Consider the following 19,122-nt stretch of genomic DNA (forward strand, 5'->3'; position numbering starts at 1 on the left):
ATTGTACTCGAATGTGCATAAAGTATTAACATAGCCAAGACCAAGCTATAGGAAGCTTATTCCACATAAACAATGGTGTAGGTGCAATTTGGAGGAATGAAAAAGATTAATCTTGTTGCACTGTACTGTGTGTCAAACTAAGTTGCTTAATTGGATTCAGGTTTAGGTATGGGTATGTGGGTATGGCAGAATTTTTTAGAGGGTAGGTATGTCTATACAAATACAAATAAGATCTATTAATATATACATATTTGCAGCCTTATAGAGGGAAATAAATTTAGAATAGCATGTCTCATTCATGTGCTAAACAAAATTAGTATAAATATTTAAATTTTGAAAATAAAATAATTTTTTTTTATATCAATTCGCCAACTCTTGAATGTCATGATACATCTTGAATTCGTTCTTCATTAGTTCACTATTAAAATAATAATAACATGAATAATCAGTATTAGATGGGTCATTAATGACCAACATCAACATTATCATTGACATTAGATGATCTCAGTATATTAGAAGAGCCAAATAATACTAAATATTTGTTAGATATCTAGTTTTGTTGTAGCTGAAGAAATCATATCACTTTCCTTTAGACTCACATCTCACCACGTGCTCCCTTCCTTACACTCACTTTTTTGAGTAATGAGGTGCAAGTTGGAATGCACAAGACCTAGCTTGTTTACCTTGTTGAAATGGTTGCATTTCATTGAGTGGATGGAGCATGCATTCCAGTTTCAGCTTGATGAGAAAGAGGTAGCGACCTATCAAAGTGAATGAGTTATAATTCTAAAATTGTAAATTAAACTTTAGATTTGAAATTAATAATTTTATTATTACAAAAATGATAAACAATTTAAATTTCGAGAGTGCAATAAAAGTTAAGAAACTTAGTTGTGAGAAAATTTTGAACGCAAGAGTTTGTAGGTGTAAATGAAAGTCAATTGAGGTACTACTAAGTGTGAGCATCCTTCTTATACATGACATGGAGAGTGAAACACTTTGACCATTGGAGGCTACAAATTCAGAATTCATTTATAATTAAGTCCTTCATTTTAGGACTGCGGAGGAGTTTAGTAAGTGATTTCCTATTCCTTTTAATAAATTCCACATTTGTGCATGGTGGTGCCCTTGACAACGTAGCAAGAATCTCATCACTGTAAAATTTGGAAGTGCATACAAATAAATAAGATGGTGTGGGCCTCAAAACAAACTGTTTGCACCCTACCATAGAAAGTCACTTAACTATCTTGCTCTTTTTCATTGATGATGGATTTCATCTTCTCAACGATTGAGTCAGTACCATTCTATACCTCTCTTAAACATGGTTTATCCATATTGGTAAAACACATTTACTCATGATGGGCATGGTGAAACCAAGAAAATGTTTTAGCCCAGTCCTGCCATGGACTATGGTACTCAGGGAAATGCAAATCATATTGTTGATGGACTGTGATACTAGTGGAAATTCAATAGGATTGGTAAATTGCTTCAAGAAGGGAGTCTAATTACATATTTTAATGAGAAATTGAGCTGAGGGAAGAGACACTTGGCCTATGATCCAGAGGTTCACTATAACCCAAGCCTCGAAGAAGTGAAGATTATTTGTTTCCAAAATAATGTTTGTTGTATTAACAAGAAGCCCTACAATATTTGAATGGCCAAGGAAAATTGAATTGCAGACATGTGTTGGGTATAGTTCATGCAGAGCTAAATATTCATGCTGAGCCATAGGAGTGAAAAGTTAGAAAAAGCTGCATATGTCTTGAGTAAAAGAAACAATTTTCTGAAATAAATGCAACTAGAACAAGTGGGATTTGAAGAACTCAAACATAAGGATGATCTAGAATTTGTGGAAGCTTGGAAAACCAGGCATTGATAGTTAAATGACTGAAATAAGTGGTTGGACTGTTTCATTGAGGATGATATGCTATTTAAAGAAAACAAATTGTGCATTCCTATGAGTTCAATGAGGAAAAAATGTTTTAAAGAGAAGCATGGTGGTAGGTTAGCAGGACATTTTGGCAGTTGCCAATACCAGAATAGAGGCTTTGGTAAACGAGCATTACTTTTGGTCTCAAATATATAAGGATGTAAGGAAGCATGTTTAACCTTGTAGGACATGTTAAGTGGAAAATGCAAGTAGTTAAAGCACTGAATTGTATCAGCCTTTAGTAGGGATAAAGAAATCTTTAGATGATATCAACATGATTTTCATATTTTAGATATGCCAAGAACACGCAGAGGCCATGATTCCATGTTTGTATTAGTTGATAAAATTTTGAAGATGGCCCATTTCAATCCTTGTGATAAGACACATGATGATGATCTATTTTTCAAGAATATTTTGAGGTTACAAGATTATAAGAGAGAACACTTTGGAAGAAGATGAATACATACCTAAAATTCAATTCAATATTTCATCCATAGATTGATAAATAGATGAAAGTGGTAAATAGGAGCTGGGATACTTGTTGTGATGCCTAGTATGAGTTAAGCTAGGAAATTAAGTTACAACTCTAGCACAAGTAGACTTTTTTTTACAAGTGTGGGAGTGGAAGTAGGGAAGAAATCATTTGAAATTGACTAGATTACAAACTAGAGTAGTGAAACTTAGAGACATCGACAAGGAAACTAAAAGGAGAGTGGAGATAGAAGAATTTGTAGGATACATGGCAACAAGTCACAATCAATTCAAGGAGCATAAATACGAAGGACAAACAAATGATAAGCTTAGATAAAGAACTTTCCATTGGGGACAAAGTCACAATATATCTCTGAAAAGGAAGTTTTCCAACAACGTGAAGATGAGGAGGTTTGGTTTGTGTAAGTATCTCAAATAGTTTGATTCAAGGAGCACTTGTGAGGTTGAGTTACTAGGAGCACTTGGTTTTTACCTATATTCAACATCGTAGACTTCCATGAGTACCACGAAGGCCAGTCAAATGGAAACACCCCATAAGCTTCATTAGCAAAAACAACTAGTGTGATTACCATATGAGCATATATAACAAAATTTTGATAATAGAATCCGGAAAGCTCCAAAAGTAAGTGGTTTCAAGAACACTTGGTTGAGAAGAAAGGAAGATCATTAGAAGACTCATCATGGATTCACAAGCTAAGGTGGAGTTCCTTAGATTTCCTCTAAGTATGGGACTCACCTTTCAAACAATTTGAGGTGTCTAATAAAGTAGCGTTCCGATGCATCCTACCACATTTCACAACTATAGAGAACTATAGTTCAATAATAGGTAATGCACTACAATTTGTTAGGAGTATTGGATTAGATTAACAAGAAGATATCATTACTAGAAGTCTTCAAGTTCATAGTCAACACCCAACTCATTATGCAAAGTTTGTGGCACCATTCTGTAAGTTTTCGAATTCAATTAAACATATCAGAAGGTATTATGAGACGAGAGACCTTTAGTAGAATTATAATGTGACTTTTCTAGGTGATTCGTTGGGGCCACCTCCCTTCTAATTACTATTGGGATTGAGATTGTCCATCTCCTCCCATTCTAATATTCCTTGGATGTTCCTCCTCCCCTTCTCCCCCACAAGTAGGATTTGAACATGTGCTTTAGACATGATATCTACAGGTAGTACCTTCATACCACTTGGGTGAATCCCTAAGGGGGTCTTCGTCCAATGATCGCTTCTATGCTGAGGAATTTTTAGAGATTCGGGATGGTATTATTGTTTGACCTTCCTACACTTCTTGGTAGTGGAAACACTCCCTTAGGATTCCTCTTGGGTCCTTTAGAGTTGGTTCCCGTCACCTTCGTATTGAGACCGATCACTTATTGGATAGAGGTGAAAAAACCTGTCAACATTGTATTCTCAATAAGGTTTAGTCAATGGAGGACTTTATCTTTCACTGCCTTATTTATTATGAGATTCATGGTAGGTTCTATTTTCTCTTTAGAGAGTCTTGTTCCATCTCATCCTTCTTCAAGGACATAGACCAGAGATGTGCGGCTCTTTATCTTCAGGAAGCCACTCACTTGAGGGACCACTGTCGTATATCGGATTAGCTTATCGCCTCTTTCTTCCCATAGATGGTTCGTGGCACCAAAAGGCACTTGGACTCGCCTCTTCTACCTAGATCTGTGAGGCCTCGAAGACCATATTCGCAGAGATCTAGATCCGCTCACTTTGCCTATACGAGACACCTACAGAGGCAACAACACCATCAGCACCGCCCTACTAGCACCACCACCTCTATAGGTTATCCCTCCATTATGAGGTTTGTCACTCTCCCTTTAGTTTCTTATCTTTGGTGTGGTGGGGTCACTGTTTTGCCCTTTCCACCCCGCCAAGTTTTTCGGGGTCTCAGCTTGTTCCTTCTTTCTATTTTCTTGTTTATTTCTGGTCATTGTTTGGTGTTCTTGCTGTTGTTTATCTTCAACAATTGATGCTTCATCATTGGATTTCGGTTGACCCACACCTTGTAGTTGATGTGGATAATTTCTATAGCTTGGAGCTAATATATAAATACCTCTTGGATTCATTTGAAGGATAGTAAGGTAGAATGCTTCCTTGAATGTTAGTAGTCTAGTTAGCGACAATAGTAGTGGTAGAGTAATACAACAATAGTAGTCTGGAGCATCATATCTTTACATATAAGCCTATTGTAAGATTGTGGTGGCCTATGAGCCAATTTATAATTGTTTGATCTGCTTGTGATAGGTCAGTGAGCTAGTTGTAAGCATTTGTGATACCAAATAAGTGAGAAGATGCTTTACTATTTTGTGTTAATTCCCATTGTGTTAACTTTAAGTGGCATAGTTGGAGAGTCCTTTCCTTGGGCTCTTCATCTGCTATTGTAACACATTTATCAACACTCTAAATAAATCCTGAAGTATGTCATGCTGATTGTTGTTTATCTAGCTATAGTAAACATTTTTTTATGTACACTCACTATAAGGAAATCACCATAATTTGTTCTTGTTCATATGTCATGTTGTCCTGCATTTTGTCACAACAAATTGTAGGTAACAGTATGAAACTTTTTCAAATTAGTTTCGCATTTCTCTAAGTTTAGTTCATTATTTAATTGGTTAGTACTGATCAACCAATCACTACCAATTGATATAATGGACTCTTTTAATGAAGGCTTTCGTCAAGTCTTTTTACATTTTTTTGTTTGTCGAGCTTATGCTTGATTTTTGAGGCTTCATTGTTATTTTCTTTGATTTTGAGTGTGTTTGTTGGTTTTTAGTCCTTTGGTTTTGCTCAAGTCATGGCTTTCGGTTTCTCCTTTGATTTAATCTATCCTAGAGCTTAATCAGAGTTGTTAGTCAAAAGATATGGCCATTTCAGTGCCCAAAAAGTGGATTTTTTTGATGCAACAACACGAATTAAACATATTATGTTATATTTTTAATTTGACATTCACTTTTTGAAAAATATAACTTAAATTCACTTTATGCTATGTTTTTAAGTTACTTTATCAATTAAATTCTCATTTAAAGTAATGATAGTGCACTTTATGTTATATTTTTAAATTGAGCTTACTTTTTGATTGTTCACTTAAGTGACTATATTAACTATATAGTTCAATTTAATTTTTGACATTAAATCAAATGCTCCAGTAAATATTACTTATTAAATGATAATTACATGTTATATTGTTAATATGATATTTAAATATAATTTATGTCCCACTTAAGTAATATTTTATTGAAATTAAATTGACATGTGCTTATTAAATCACTTAAAGTAATCAAAAGTGGAACTTTTTCATGCTATTGCATGTAAATTTTAACTTAGAGTGTAAAGTCACTTAAAAGTGGACCTTTTTGATGCCATTGCATGTAAACTCACTTAAAATGTGGAATGACATAAAAAAGGTGAGCTTTTTGGTTTAGTTGCATATGCATGTTTTTAGAATATGCATACACATACAAAATGTGAGTTTTTAAACTAAAGACATGTTTTAATATATGCATACACCTCCAAAAGGTGCGTTTTGCATTAAAACACATGCTCTTGCCCTTCCAAAACCCATTTTTAGAGAAACTTCATGCAATGAGCTCTCAAGAACACGTTTTTGAAGTTTTTTGCTTGACTCATGAAATTTCATGAAATATTTTCCATTAGGGTCATTTTTGCAAATCTATTTGTTTCCAAACATTGAATGTTGTGACTTCACTCCATCTTCCATTCTATTTCCATCTTTTTATGTCACAACACTTTGCATCTCATTCGTGAAATGCAATTACATGTATTTCATCTCATTCATCATCCGCACGTGCATGTAATCTCATTTTCCATTTCCATTTCCACTCATCTCATTTTCTGCATTCAATCGCATGACATGATTAGATGAAAAGTCTTTTACATGTAATTATGTCTTTAAAACCTATTTTTGACCAAAAGTCATTTTTTAAAAGGTCAAAAATGTCATGTGCATGTTTTCCCATGTAATTTGACTTACTTTTCGTCAAAGGCATCAATAAGTTCACTTCGCCTCAAGGCACATTGCATTTGTCCCTTCCATATGCACTTACAACTCTATTAGCAAATACATGTCATTTCACTTCCTTTGTCATTACGCATTTCATCTCATTCGTGATCTGCACTTACATGTAAGCTCATCCTTCATCCGCATTCACATCTCATCTCACCTTCCATTCCTCATTACATGCAATCCATTTTCCATGTAATGACATCTTGAAAGCACAAGTCAATTTTTAAAAGTCGAGAGTTTTCATTTACATGCATTCCCATGTGTTTCACTTTCAAGTTCTGAAGCATATTTATCACCCACTTCATATTTTCTCTCTCTCCACCTACCTTTTTCCATCTTCTACATATGCTTTCCGGTTCATTTATAGCCATTACATGTGTTGCATAAGTATCTAATTCATACTTTGAATAACCACTCCTCGTGTATTCGTCATTGTAACTCAAATCTCAAAGCTTTCATGGATTCAATCTCATTGAAACTTTCATGTTGTAGCAAGTCAAGATATGCTAAAATTTCTATAAAGAACGAAGACATCCAGTAAAGAAGGCGTGCTTCAAATCAAAGAAGTGAGAATTCTTTTGGTCTTCATTTTTCCAATGGTTGTTTGAGAACCCGAGTTCATGATGGTATGAGCCAAGCACTTCGTTTCAAAAAAAAGAGAGTTAAAGGTGCTGATGGAAAGTTATTTTGAGTTTACATACGGACACCATCAAGAAGGTTTTCAAAGTGTCAGAGACTCCAGTTTGTGCTGATCTACAAAAGGTGAATTCACAACTTGAATGAGAGAAAATCAAGTTTTCAAACGACAACGGACAATTCATCAAAAAGAGTCAGAGGTTATCAAAAGACGCAACACCATGGTTATCAAGGTGAATGTAGTGGCACAAAATACAGGAACTTCCAATCCTATTATCATCTGGGATTGCATCGCCAAGTACAAGGCCCCTCTAAAGAATCACTAGGATTATTTCAATTTTTTTCCATCTTTCTTCTTCTTATTTCATTTTTGTAATTGAAGAAGATGTATTACATGAAAATGTGTAATTACATGTAATACGACTTGCATGAAAGGATATAATTACATGTAATGCGAGTTGCATGATGATGAAACCCAATAATTTCTCTTTTAGTTAGATCGGGTCAAAGTTGGTTGAGTTACTCCCACTTTTTCCTCCATCTTTTTCTCAACTCCTGTGCCTATATAAAGGAGTGCCCTCTTATTGTAAAAATCATCTTTTGTTGTATGCAAGAAAGCTTTGCCAGATTTGTACAAGCATAACTTTGATTGTGTAGTACGAATTTGAGAGAAAAGTGAATAAAAGAAGCAATTAGATTCGAAGCTTTGACTAGAAGCAATTGTGATAGAACAAATTAGAAGCTTTGACTATAATTTGTCCCCACTGTCTTTGATTCATGTTATTATTATGTGTTCAATAATAGAGCATAGTGATTTAAGAAGCAATCAGAGTCAAAGCTTTGATTGGGAGCGGTTGTGGCAATACCTAGACTAGGAGCTTTGACTGTTGCTTGTATTACCATCTCGAATTCACGAAAAATAGTCAGAATTCCATACTTCTTGAGGTCTTTGTGCCCCAATGGTAAAGGTTATTCTTCTATAATAGGTTAAAACAAGACTTATAGCCATCGATACACTTTCAGCTAGCCTTTGAGTTAGTGTTGGTTTATCCATATCACCGTTTTCATCTTTAGATAGAAGAGTAGTTAGAGATTTCACCCTGCCCATTACTTGCTCCATGGGTAAGTGGATTCTTTCCTGAAAGTTAAGAGGAAAGAATATTGGTAACACCCCTTTCACAAAATCTCTCGACTTCTTGCTTACCTTGAGTTGATCCAAGGAATGTTGCGAAGGGGGAACCCTCCCTTTAAGGTAGGAGAGACTATCTCACATGCTGTGGCTGGTCATTCTATTTTGCGACTAGATTTTTACCCAAAATTGTCGGTTGCAAAATATCCATCCAACATTTCAAATTACATTTCCTATCAATACCACTACCCTGAATGAATTAAGAATGCATTCGTATGGTTTTCTCATTTGGTATAGAATTACAAGACCCTCATGCACAAAAATCTCTATTTTCTTGTCCTATCTTGATGTGGGTCTATGTGTGATTTTATGCAAAGAATATACATGTGTACTTTAGCTAAACAAATATAATTGTTATCGGGTGCGAGGAAAGTTTTATACAATTAGCTATTGTGGTGAACGACATTCCTAAGGATGACACACAGTAGCGATTATTTGGTGTGAGCTCCCTATTGGTGGTAACACTACAAGTATTGGGTAAGCTGTAGGTCAAGGGTCATTGTTGATGCCGATCACATTGGAGGAAGCACACATTCCAGTTTGGAGGAAAGTTGTAACATTAATGCTTGTCATTCGACAAAAAACTTCCTAGTATTGTTAGCCAGTTATGCTAGTAACGACTTGGGCTTTGTTAGACATCCAAACCGCACAACATATTCCTGTAGGTGAACCATTGAATATCCAACTCTTTGCAGAGACACGAGATGATCATGGACCCATAAGTAACTTAATAGAAGTGAGTTGTTCTTGGAATGGAGCTGAGTTCCCGTGGTAGACTGTATAGGGGTTGGCATTTAACAAGAGTGGGTATCGAGTGCTTGAGAAGGACATAATTCTGTCTATGAACCATTTCCAGAACTGGTGTAGGAAAAAATGGCTTGCACTCTTTTTTCTGGCATATACCATGTTAATTGTCTCTGATCATTGCAATGGGGACTTCTAAGCCTTCTCTAGGTATTGTTTTTGTGCTTTGGACAACCAATATTCCCACACACCCACTTACATATTAGAGATTTTATGATAGGATGTTGAATGCAAAAGCGGATATTTGAGGGAAACTATTCTTGAACTCACTAAGACCATTGCGTCAATCAAACTACAGGTTGAATCCAACTCATCCGCCATCTCTAATTTTTTTGGTACTCTCTTATTTGAAACAACAAACATCACAAAACACTTTGATACAATCATTGATCAACTGGGAGACCTAGACACCTTCAAAAAACAACAATGCGATCTTGTGACCAAGCACACTACTTTTCTATTAGAGACGGAGGAAAAGGCTAAATCACGGACCTCTGTTTGTGTGAATCCCATTGGATCCTTTTATTGGTGTGGAAAAGATCATCCAAGGGAAAATTACCAAGGAATGTTGCGGGAGGGCCCAGGAGCTTAACCTCAGAGTTCGGGGCCTCCCTACTAGTACTATAGACCCTATGACAGCTGGACAATCCTTTCTCGCTGACCAACTCGGCATCTCTGATATTTCTTTAGCCAGATGTTGGGTGGGACCGGATGGTACCCTCTTTTTGAGGTTCATAGCTGCTTTATTTGGATGTCTGTATAGAGAAAGGATACATACCCACCATTGAGCTAAAAAACAGATTATGGGAAAATGATATCATGTAAGAATATCTTCAAGTTTTAACCAATTTTTTGATCATGTCAACAAAATAAATGGACAATCAAAAGTTCAAACATAGAGTCTACCTAGTTGGAAGGTTGTTAAGGCTTCCTTGACAACCCTAGATGAGAGAACACCTTTTCACTTCTTATATGTCTGCAGCTCTGACATATCATCTTTCAATTTGTCTACGTTTTGAAGCATTCTTTCCATGCACATGAACAAGCCTTGTGTGACCTCAACATTAATCTCAACAAACTTCATGTTGTAGAACAATGATGGATTCACAAAGTATCTTGCAACATGAAGAGTAGAGTGCATTTTTCTATCCCATCTCCTATCAATTATGTCCCATAATGGTTGATACCTCGTCCTATCATTTTCCAACCTATCCTTCAGCACCTCCTTGGTCCTATCCATGACCTCATTTAAATATCTCATCGGGGATTTGTCTCCATCCACTAGCCTCAAGACTTTTGTGAGAGACTCTAAGAATTGTACCACCTACTCAATTACGTCAAAAAAATAGGGAGCAAAACCATGTAATGCAGAGCATCATACCAATAGAGAGCCATAAAGGGTGTCATTTGGATGGACATGTGGTAAGTAGTGTAAAAGAAATAATCGTCAAGATGCAACCACTTCACACACATTTTGTTGCCCTGCTATGTAATTGCAAAGATAATGCTCAACCCATTTGTTCGCTATCTCGATCTAACTGTTCATTTGAGGGTGATAACTATTGCTTGGGACAAGCTTGATACCACATCTGAAAAGATCCTTCCAAATAAGGCTTATGAACCTTCTATCCCGATCACTAACAAGAGTCTATGGCAACCCATGCAAGCTACATATCTCTGTGAAAAATAATTCTACTACTTGAATTGTTGTATGTGTCGATGCAATAGAAAATAAATGTGCAAACTTAGTCACTTGATCCACCACTACAAAACTACAATCCCTTCCTTTTGCCCTTAGTCAAACCCATAATAAAATCATCAACACATTGCCCACTTCCCAATGAGAATGGGAAAAGGCTATAGAAATCAATAAGGGAATTAGTGCTCTTGTTTATTCCGCTGATTTATTGTGCACTCCCTCACATGCTGTAATACATCCAATTTGAGCCCCTTCCATTTGAAGTTGTCTCTCGCTTGAAAGTTTTGAAGCTTCCCTGGTGACCTATTATAAGTGAATCGTGAAAAGCTCTCAAAATCTTTTGCTTAATCCTAGATCAAAGTACTAACCAAATCTGATTCTTATGCATAATCAAATCATTTACCACTTAATTCTCCATCCTAGGTGGAACCATCACTAATGCTCAAAACCCACTTGTCTTTATTCTGTGGAAATCAGCTCTCTCCAATCATCTGTTTTAACTAGAGAACCAAAAATTGCAACAGTTCATGTGATTCGGCAATACGAAATATTCTAGGTGATTTTTGATAAGACGTTGAATCAAATGCTGATTTTTGCCCATGAATCGCTATGAATTGCATGCATTTCCATGAATTGGCATGAATCAGCTCAAAAAATCGGGCAGCCCAATTGGGCAACTTAGCATAAAAAAATACAGCTTTTTAAAATAATTTTTGTAACATTTCTCTTTCTTATAACCCTAAAAGGCCTTCTATTTCTTGAGTATAACAAAAAGAGAGGAAAAGTGAGAGATTGACTTGAGCTAGAGCTAGAGTAGATAAAGTTGTTTTATCATTTTGTTTAGAGATAGACATACATTTCATGGATCTTCATCTTATATACATTTATGATTTGATGTCATTGGTTTTATGGATCTTCATCTTACATACATTTATGATTTGACAATGTAATGTCCTCATTTTTAGCAAGTTCCTGCAGTTGGCTAGGTCAGTTCACCATCGCGACCCTTATGAACTAACGATATGATTTGAGGGTCTTAGTTGTAGGGTGTGTTTTGGCTCTATTTGAGGGACTTACTATTATAGTAAGTCAATTTGTTGGTTCCGATGACCTCAGTTGAGTCAGACGAGTTGGAGGATGCTCTCAGTTTTTACTTTGGGCTTTCAATTTGGAATCCAAGAATCTTGAAGGGAGCGTCTATTTATAGTAAGTCACCCCATCAGGTTCATTCACCGTGTTTCATCATCAAAATCACTTTGATGTTGTTAGATTTTGATTCTGATGCTTCTTCAGTTGTTTTTGCAAGCCAGGTGAATTATTATTATTCATCTAAATACGCTAAGGTTGCTATTTTTGTTAGTGTTGTTGGTTGGTCACCTTAGTATCATAGCTCGTTGGAATCGGGACGAAAAGTTTTAAATCATGGGAACAAGAAATAGTGGCCTTACATGTCAGAATTTGAAGTTATGGTGGAAAAGGTCATTTTGGAGCCAAAAGCAATTAATAATTTAGTTTATAATGACACTTTATTATGTTTTAATGTTGTGTGTGGGAAGCTTCTTAAGTGAAGTTAATTTGGGAAATTTTGTGCCATTTGGAGATTATATATATGAGCCCATTTGATGAGTAAAGCATCTGATTGATTATTTTCTTTTGTTGCCTGCGAAGAGTTTCTGAGTTTGCTGATTTCTTTGCCCTTGCTGAAGTAGAAGGGTTTGGAAATAAAAAGTGTTTGGTGTTTCACAGCTGAGATATTGTGAATTAATTTTGAAAATTGTCTTGATTAAATTATAGTATTTCCCAACTGTTATGTACTATACCTGGGAATTTCATTGTGGCTGGAGAATTTGTGTTTTGGAACACCATTATTGTCTGCTGTTTGGCATGGTTAAAGAGGAATGTATTGTGGCTGTCATCCCTGTATTTGGCAGCGATTTCAGACTTTGTGGAAGGCTGCAATCAATTATTGGAGGGCAGCAATCAGGTTTTAGAGCACCTGCAATTATAAGCGAAGAGATGTATTTCTGAACGTACGAGTAAATTGGATTATTTCTTGAGAGCTGCAATCCATATTTCATCTATTAGAAGTCAATTTCCAGGTTCATTATTGCATTCTTGTAAACTTCCAGAAGTCAATTTTTAAATTGGATATTAGTAGCATTGCCATCAATTATAGAATTACTTCTGAATTGATTAGTGGTGTTCATTTGTCTAAATTGATAAAGACTTAATCAATTAAAATTGTGAACAGTTGGCTTTGAATTTAAAGCATTATTTATTGAGTGATAATAATTTGCTTGCCAAATGTTTGACAAAATATCAAACTGTTGATTAGCAAAAGCAAATTGATGTTTGTTAAGGATATAGCCTATGTATGTCATTAAAGATGTTTGTGCTATGCAATGTATGACCACTAGCTACAATCACTTTAAGCCTCTGTGTCCCTCTGTTTGAAGACCATTTGTCCTAACCAACTTTTTAGAGACAAAATTATGCGTAGCACCTATATCGACTAGGGTGATCACTCATTGCCCCTGTATTACACTTTAAAAGTTATTGCTTGGTCATCACTCGAGAGCCTTGCAATTGTTTTTCCCATCATCTATTTCTTCACTTGTAGCCTTTTCTTCCTTGATGTCCTCCATAGCAAATTGTGAATCCCATCTTCCAAAACTGATTCTTTTGTTGAAAAATACTTTGTTTGAGCTGCCTTAGCCTTCAAAGGACATTTTTGAGTTGATTCCCATGGTTCTTTACATTGGAAGTATAATTTTTTTCTTCTTGACGTGCGTTTAAACATGCTTTAGTCCTCAAGTTGTGGTATGTCAACAATTGTACACTTACTCTGTCATATCATTTCCCCACCTTTTGTAGTATTTTTCCCACAAGGATGGCAAGATTCACTCTTCTAATACTGCTAAAAGGGTCCACCCTTTGTTCAGTTAGGATAACTGCTTCTTGTTACTAAGTAATTGTTATTGAGTTCCCTATTTGAGCAAAAACTTTTGTTTTGTAGTGTAGTATGTGATTTAATGTGCAGGTTTTGAGTCTAGTTTACCCAATAAAGTTACCACTACGCAAATTTTGTTTATGAGCATCGAATAGTAACAAAATTGGAAACATTTAATGTAAACAACATCAAAATGTTTTTTCATTCACTTACATGTATAAGTGAAATGAATACACAAAGGCAGTTATAAGTTCTTCCCAACTTCTTGTGCATATTGGTAGAACTCCTTAATGTACTTTCTAGTTGTTATGGTCAATACTTTGTTTGACTACTCTAGCTGACCTATGGATGCCAACAATGGTTCTAGTTTCCTACGTTATTGTGTGTTTGCTCGAGCTAACTGGTATTAACCTCTACTAAGTTGGTGTCCACTTGTGAAGTTGATACCCCTTTACCTGTTTCCATTCTGTCACCTTTTGGTGATGGTGCCTCCACAATACAAGTACCCGACCCTTGTTAGTATGCTAACTTGAAAGGAAGGTAGCTTACATGGGATGCTTGAAGATGATGCCAAATCCACTCTTGATTACTTCATCTGACACAACCACGTTTCCTCATCGTCCCTTGTACCTGTCGTGCATTCTACCTATTCTTCATATTCTTCAACAAACTGTAGCAATATATGTCAACTAGTTATTGCTCGTGTATTAGCTTTGAGACCCCTTCTTGAGTGGCGTCAAAGTTGTTTTTGTGAGGGGTTGTCCCACAAGACTGTATCAATCAAGGCAACCCATAAGTTGATCCAAACTCTATTCAGTCGTCTGCAAGTAATCTCATTTCTCAATGCTGTGTTTCCTCAAACTCCTTCGATACCTCTCCTAGAAACACTGTACTTTGCCCAATACTCCTCCATTGCATAACACATGACCATTCATATTCCCCACTGTTATGCTTCCATGCACGCAAATGTGAATTAAAAAGATCATCTATAGAAGCATAAGTGGCCTTCAACATCTGACTGGAGTAAAGACAAATTTGGACGAACAACTCTCCTAAACATTAGAGATTCCCCCATCTTAAGTGCAACTTCCCTTTCAACAAGTTCATCTTTATCAGCTTGATCCTCATGTTGCACTAGGTTATGTTTTCCCTTGCTATAACCAACCGAGCATTAGAATGCTCCATGTCCAACATTCCCACATTTGGAAAAAGTACCTTTGAACTCTCTATTGTCTCTGCCTCTTCCATGAATTTTTTGATCAAGTTCCTCTTCGGCAATGAGATTTTCTTTGCTCTTATCACCAATAGGTTTATTCCTAACCCTTGGTGTAACCTATATCCTCCTCAACTTATATGCCACCTTTGATAAGCATCCTCTATTGTACTAATCCTCAACATTACTTATCATGAATGTTAAGCCTTAAACCATTAATGTACCTAGACACTTTTTCCTTAGATGATTCTTGGTGTCTCGATCTAATTGTCATTTTCTTGAACTCTTCGGTATACTTCTTAACTATCAAATCTTTCCGCTTTAGATTCTATAGTTTCTTAAACAATTCCAATTCATAATCTTCTAGTATGAACTTGGCCTAAGTCTAGAAACCGTAACTCTCCACCTAGTGATCTTAGGTTCACCATTTTCTTCTCTATCTTTAGGCGACTTTCCACCATAAGGCAGCATGACCCTTCAACTTAATCTATGCTAACCTAACCCTTTATGGATCTCTAACATGATCAAGATCAAAGTAATCCTCTAGTTCTTTAACCCAATTTATGAATTCCTCTGGATGTAATGAACCAACATAGCAAAGAACATTAATTATATGACTCTTACCCATTTGTGACATGGCTCTTAATAATCTTTCTTCCTCCATAGGGATCTCAACTTTAACTATTTCAAAATTTTCAGAAACTTCATCAAATTCATCTTTAGTTTGGGTTCCTCCAAACTCCAATCAATGCATTTGAAATCTCAGTGCTTATGTCATTTTTGAATTCCTCCATCATTTGCTCTAGCCTTCGAGGGTCCATTCTTCTAAGCAACATCCTTGCAATCTTAAGGAATCTTAGATTCATAATCTTCTCTAGTTAGATGATCTGATCACCAGTGTTGATTGCTTTACACCAACAAGTAATCTGCCAACGCCAACAATCTACCTCAAACAATTAGTTTGCTTAGTCCTAGAATCACCAACTTACCCTCAACCAATTCATCAACTCTTTCTTGCCCAACCCTCTGCATTTGTTGGTCAGGTCTATCCTCTACCACCCTGCAATTGAGATTTCTAGGGTGGTTCACAATCTCCAAAACTCGATATGATTTTTCCTCATTGTTGTTACTCCCTTTGTTATGCCAATTAGCAGCAAACCCTATTCATGATGTCACTCTCTTTGGCATTACAGATTACCTTCCAAACACACATGCTTGGTTACTAACAAAAACAGATGCTAGTCTCCCAGCTACCTTTCCACTACTCAAAGTCTTTCTAGCACTTTCTCAAACAAGGACTACTACCCTACTTATATACAAGATTGCCGAACATAAGCTGGCTTATCCGATTAACAATCTCCTAGATAAAGGAAAAGCATTACAACATAAAGTTTAAGACCTAAATCCATAAGAACATTCCCAAATAGATACGTCATGTCATGTAGACATGCAAGAGGGTCAGCCATACATATAACAACATAAAACAATGCACCAATTAGCATTGCATGTAGTGAATTTCCATCTCAAGCCGAAACATGTCAGCCTGCTTGTTAGAATAGGAAAGCCAATATAGGACTGGACCAATCATAAGATATCTTCATTAGGAAACCTCAAAACATGTTGCAAAGCTAGGCATAGGAATTCCATGATGCCTAGACTAGGCCATAAGGATCGCATAAGATAACGAGCTAGCTAAGACGATTGCTACCTAAAACAACAAGAAGCTGTCCAATTGGAACATGAAACAAGCAAACTGAAAGGAAATCTTTTTGGGTGATCCAAGATTGCCAACAACCCAAGGATGCTCTTGCATCAACGTTGCTCGCATGAATTGATGCATGAAATTCTTGATGTTTATATAGTTGAGTTTTGAATGTTGATTGATTTATTAGATAATTTTGTAACTGATTCTTGAATGGATTTCTGATTTTGTATGTGCTGAAATAGTTGAAATTTGATGATTAATTCCTAAATTGATGGTTCTCCCTTCATTCATCCTTCCTTTGCTTCGGGGATTGATTTGTATTTTAAACCCATTGCTTGAAGTAGTTAAAACTTCAAACCCTTCACAACAAATGTGTTGCAACACTTCACAAGAATTAAGTCACCACCCTTTATTGCTGCCTTTGAGGATAATAATTTAATTTCACATTGATTTCCTAAATTCCACATTGATGATTTATGAATGTCCTTAAGTGAAATGATTTCCCTTTTATATCTCAGGGTTGAGGGAGTCACAATCCTAATTCAATTTTAATTATATTGTTTTATATTTATATTTTTAAATATTTTTAAATTATCAATTAATCCCACTTCAAAAAGGGGACATTGCAGTCTTATTTGCCAACGATTGCTTGTCCTCAAGAAATCACAAGCTGGGATGCTTAATTAAAGATACCCTGAAAGTGCAGATGCAACAGCAATTTTTTCACACTTGGTCTCAACAATACTTATCTCTCCCATACAACCATCAACATGGCCTTGACTTTTCATAGTTTAAAGAGCTGCTATCTTTCCTTGTCACGACATTTGCAAACTATAATAAACTTGACCTTGAAAAGTGTGTATGGCAAGGACCTCTCTCCAGCTGTACTCTTGTTCATTTAACCTTTGTTCATTGTACACATGAATTTGTAATGTTTTCCTATGTCTATCATAGTCTTTTTTCTTCATGACTGGCTTAGTTTGCATTTCACTCCTGAAAACCTTTCCCCGTATGCTGTTAATGTTTTTACATGTAGTCTGAATTTGCTTCAATCATTCACTGTTAACTTAGGTTTGTAGAACACGTACAGCACTCTCATGACCATTTAGAACATCCTTATGACTGTTGCACACTATAACTACCTTGACCTTCAAAAGTGTATATGGCAGAGACCTCTCTCCAACTGTACTCTTGTTCATTTAACCTTTGGTCATTGTACACATGAATTTGCCATGTTTTCCTATGCCTATCACAGTCGTTTTTTCTTCATTACTGGCTTATTTGCATTTCATTCTCGAAAACCTTTCCTCATATGCTGCTAAATATTTTTACATCATGTCTGAATTTTCTTTAATCATCCACTGTTAACTTAGGTTTTTAGAGCACTTACAGCACTCTCATGACCATTCAAAACATCCTCTTGACTGTCCTCTAAATCTTGTTATCCATCATTTTATCTTTACTCTACAGGCTGAGAGGATTAAAGCTTTAATACCAATTGTAATGTACCTTTTTAGTAAGTCCTTACTCCTTATTATTGCCCTAAAACAGTAATGCCAACTTAAGACAAGAATCACAGAATATTTATAAATATGACTTTATAAAAAATGATCAAGCTGCATTGAATTCAATTTTATACAATTGTAATTCTCAAATAATTCTGAAAATATAGTTTCTCATTTCTATCAAAGCTACTTCCCTTTTGGTACCAATAACAGCATCTTTATGGAGTGCAGGCAATACCTTTTGTCTTGTTGATTTCTTGACAAATTTTTAAAGAAGAGAAGGGAATGTAACATCCTTTCCCATCAAAAGTTGAGTCTCTGTCTGATCGCATCACCTCTTCTTACCTTCCACTTTTATGAGCCATTCTATTAATGAACTGAATATTAGTCCCCTCATTTTCTATGGTATTTAATACTGATAGACTATAGTTGATCCCTCATATATTTAAGCTTAATTAATTAAATCTTGCTAATTTACAAGGTGTACAAAATGAGACGGCATTATGTTGAGTTTTTAAGCCCAAATATTCTACATAGGTTAAATGTGAACATGCAATTAGTTTGAGTTATTTCTGTTTTGTAATTGACTAGTGATTTAAATTTCAGTGCCTTCTATTTAGCTTAATTTAGTCTAAATTTTTTTATATAGTCACTAAGGTTTAGAGTCTACACTTATCCTCCAAATCACTTGTGTGAGATGGATTTCTATTTTAGAAGTTTATGTATTATATTCATGCTTCTGGTTAAGATTGTGTGAGTTTTTTCATCATCAACGTTTCACATCATACTCACTGATCCATCATCAGGATGAGAGAGCTAAGAATGTAAAATTTATATATCATGATGATGGATCATTGAGTATGACCCAAAACATTGATGCTGAAACAACTCATGCACAATTTTACCCAGAAGCATGAATATAATATCATGGATTGTGAAAATCTGTTAT

At 35.7% G+C, this 19,122-nt stretch overlaps 1 protein-coding gene across 2 annotated transcripts in view; it reads left to right on the forward strand.

Moving 5' to 3' along the window:
* LOC149567292 (ubiquitin-like-specific protease 1D) overlaps positions 1-19,122 on the forward strand; it is a 146,659-nt gene that overhangs the window by 82,270 nt on the left and 45,267 nt on the right. The gene's annotated exons all lie outside the window — the stretch shown is intronic.

Source organism: Cupressus sempervirens, chromosome 3 (assembly GCF_028749045.1).
Source record: "Cupressus sempervirens isolate cs-2001-9-10 chromosome 3, ASM2874904v1, whole genome shotgun sequence".
Classification (NCBI taxonomy): Eukaryota; Viridiplantae; Streptophyta; class Pinopsida; order Cupressales; family Cupressaceae; genus Cupressus; species Cupressus sempervirens.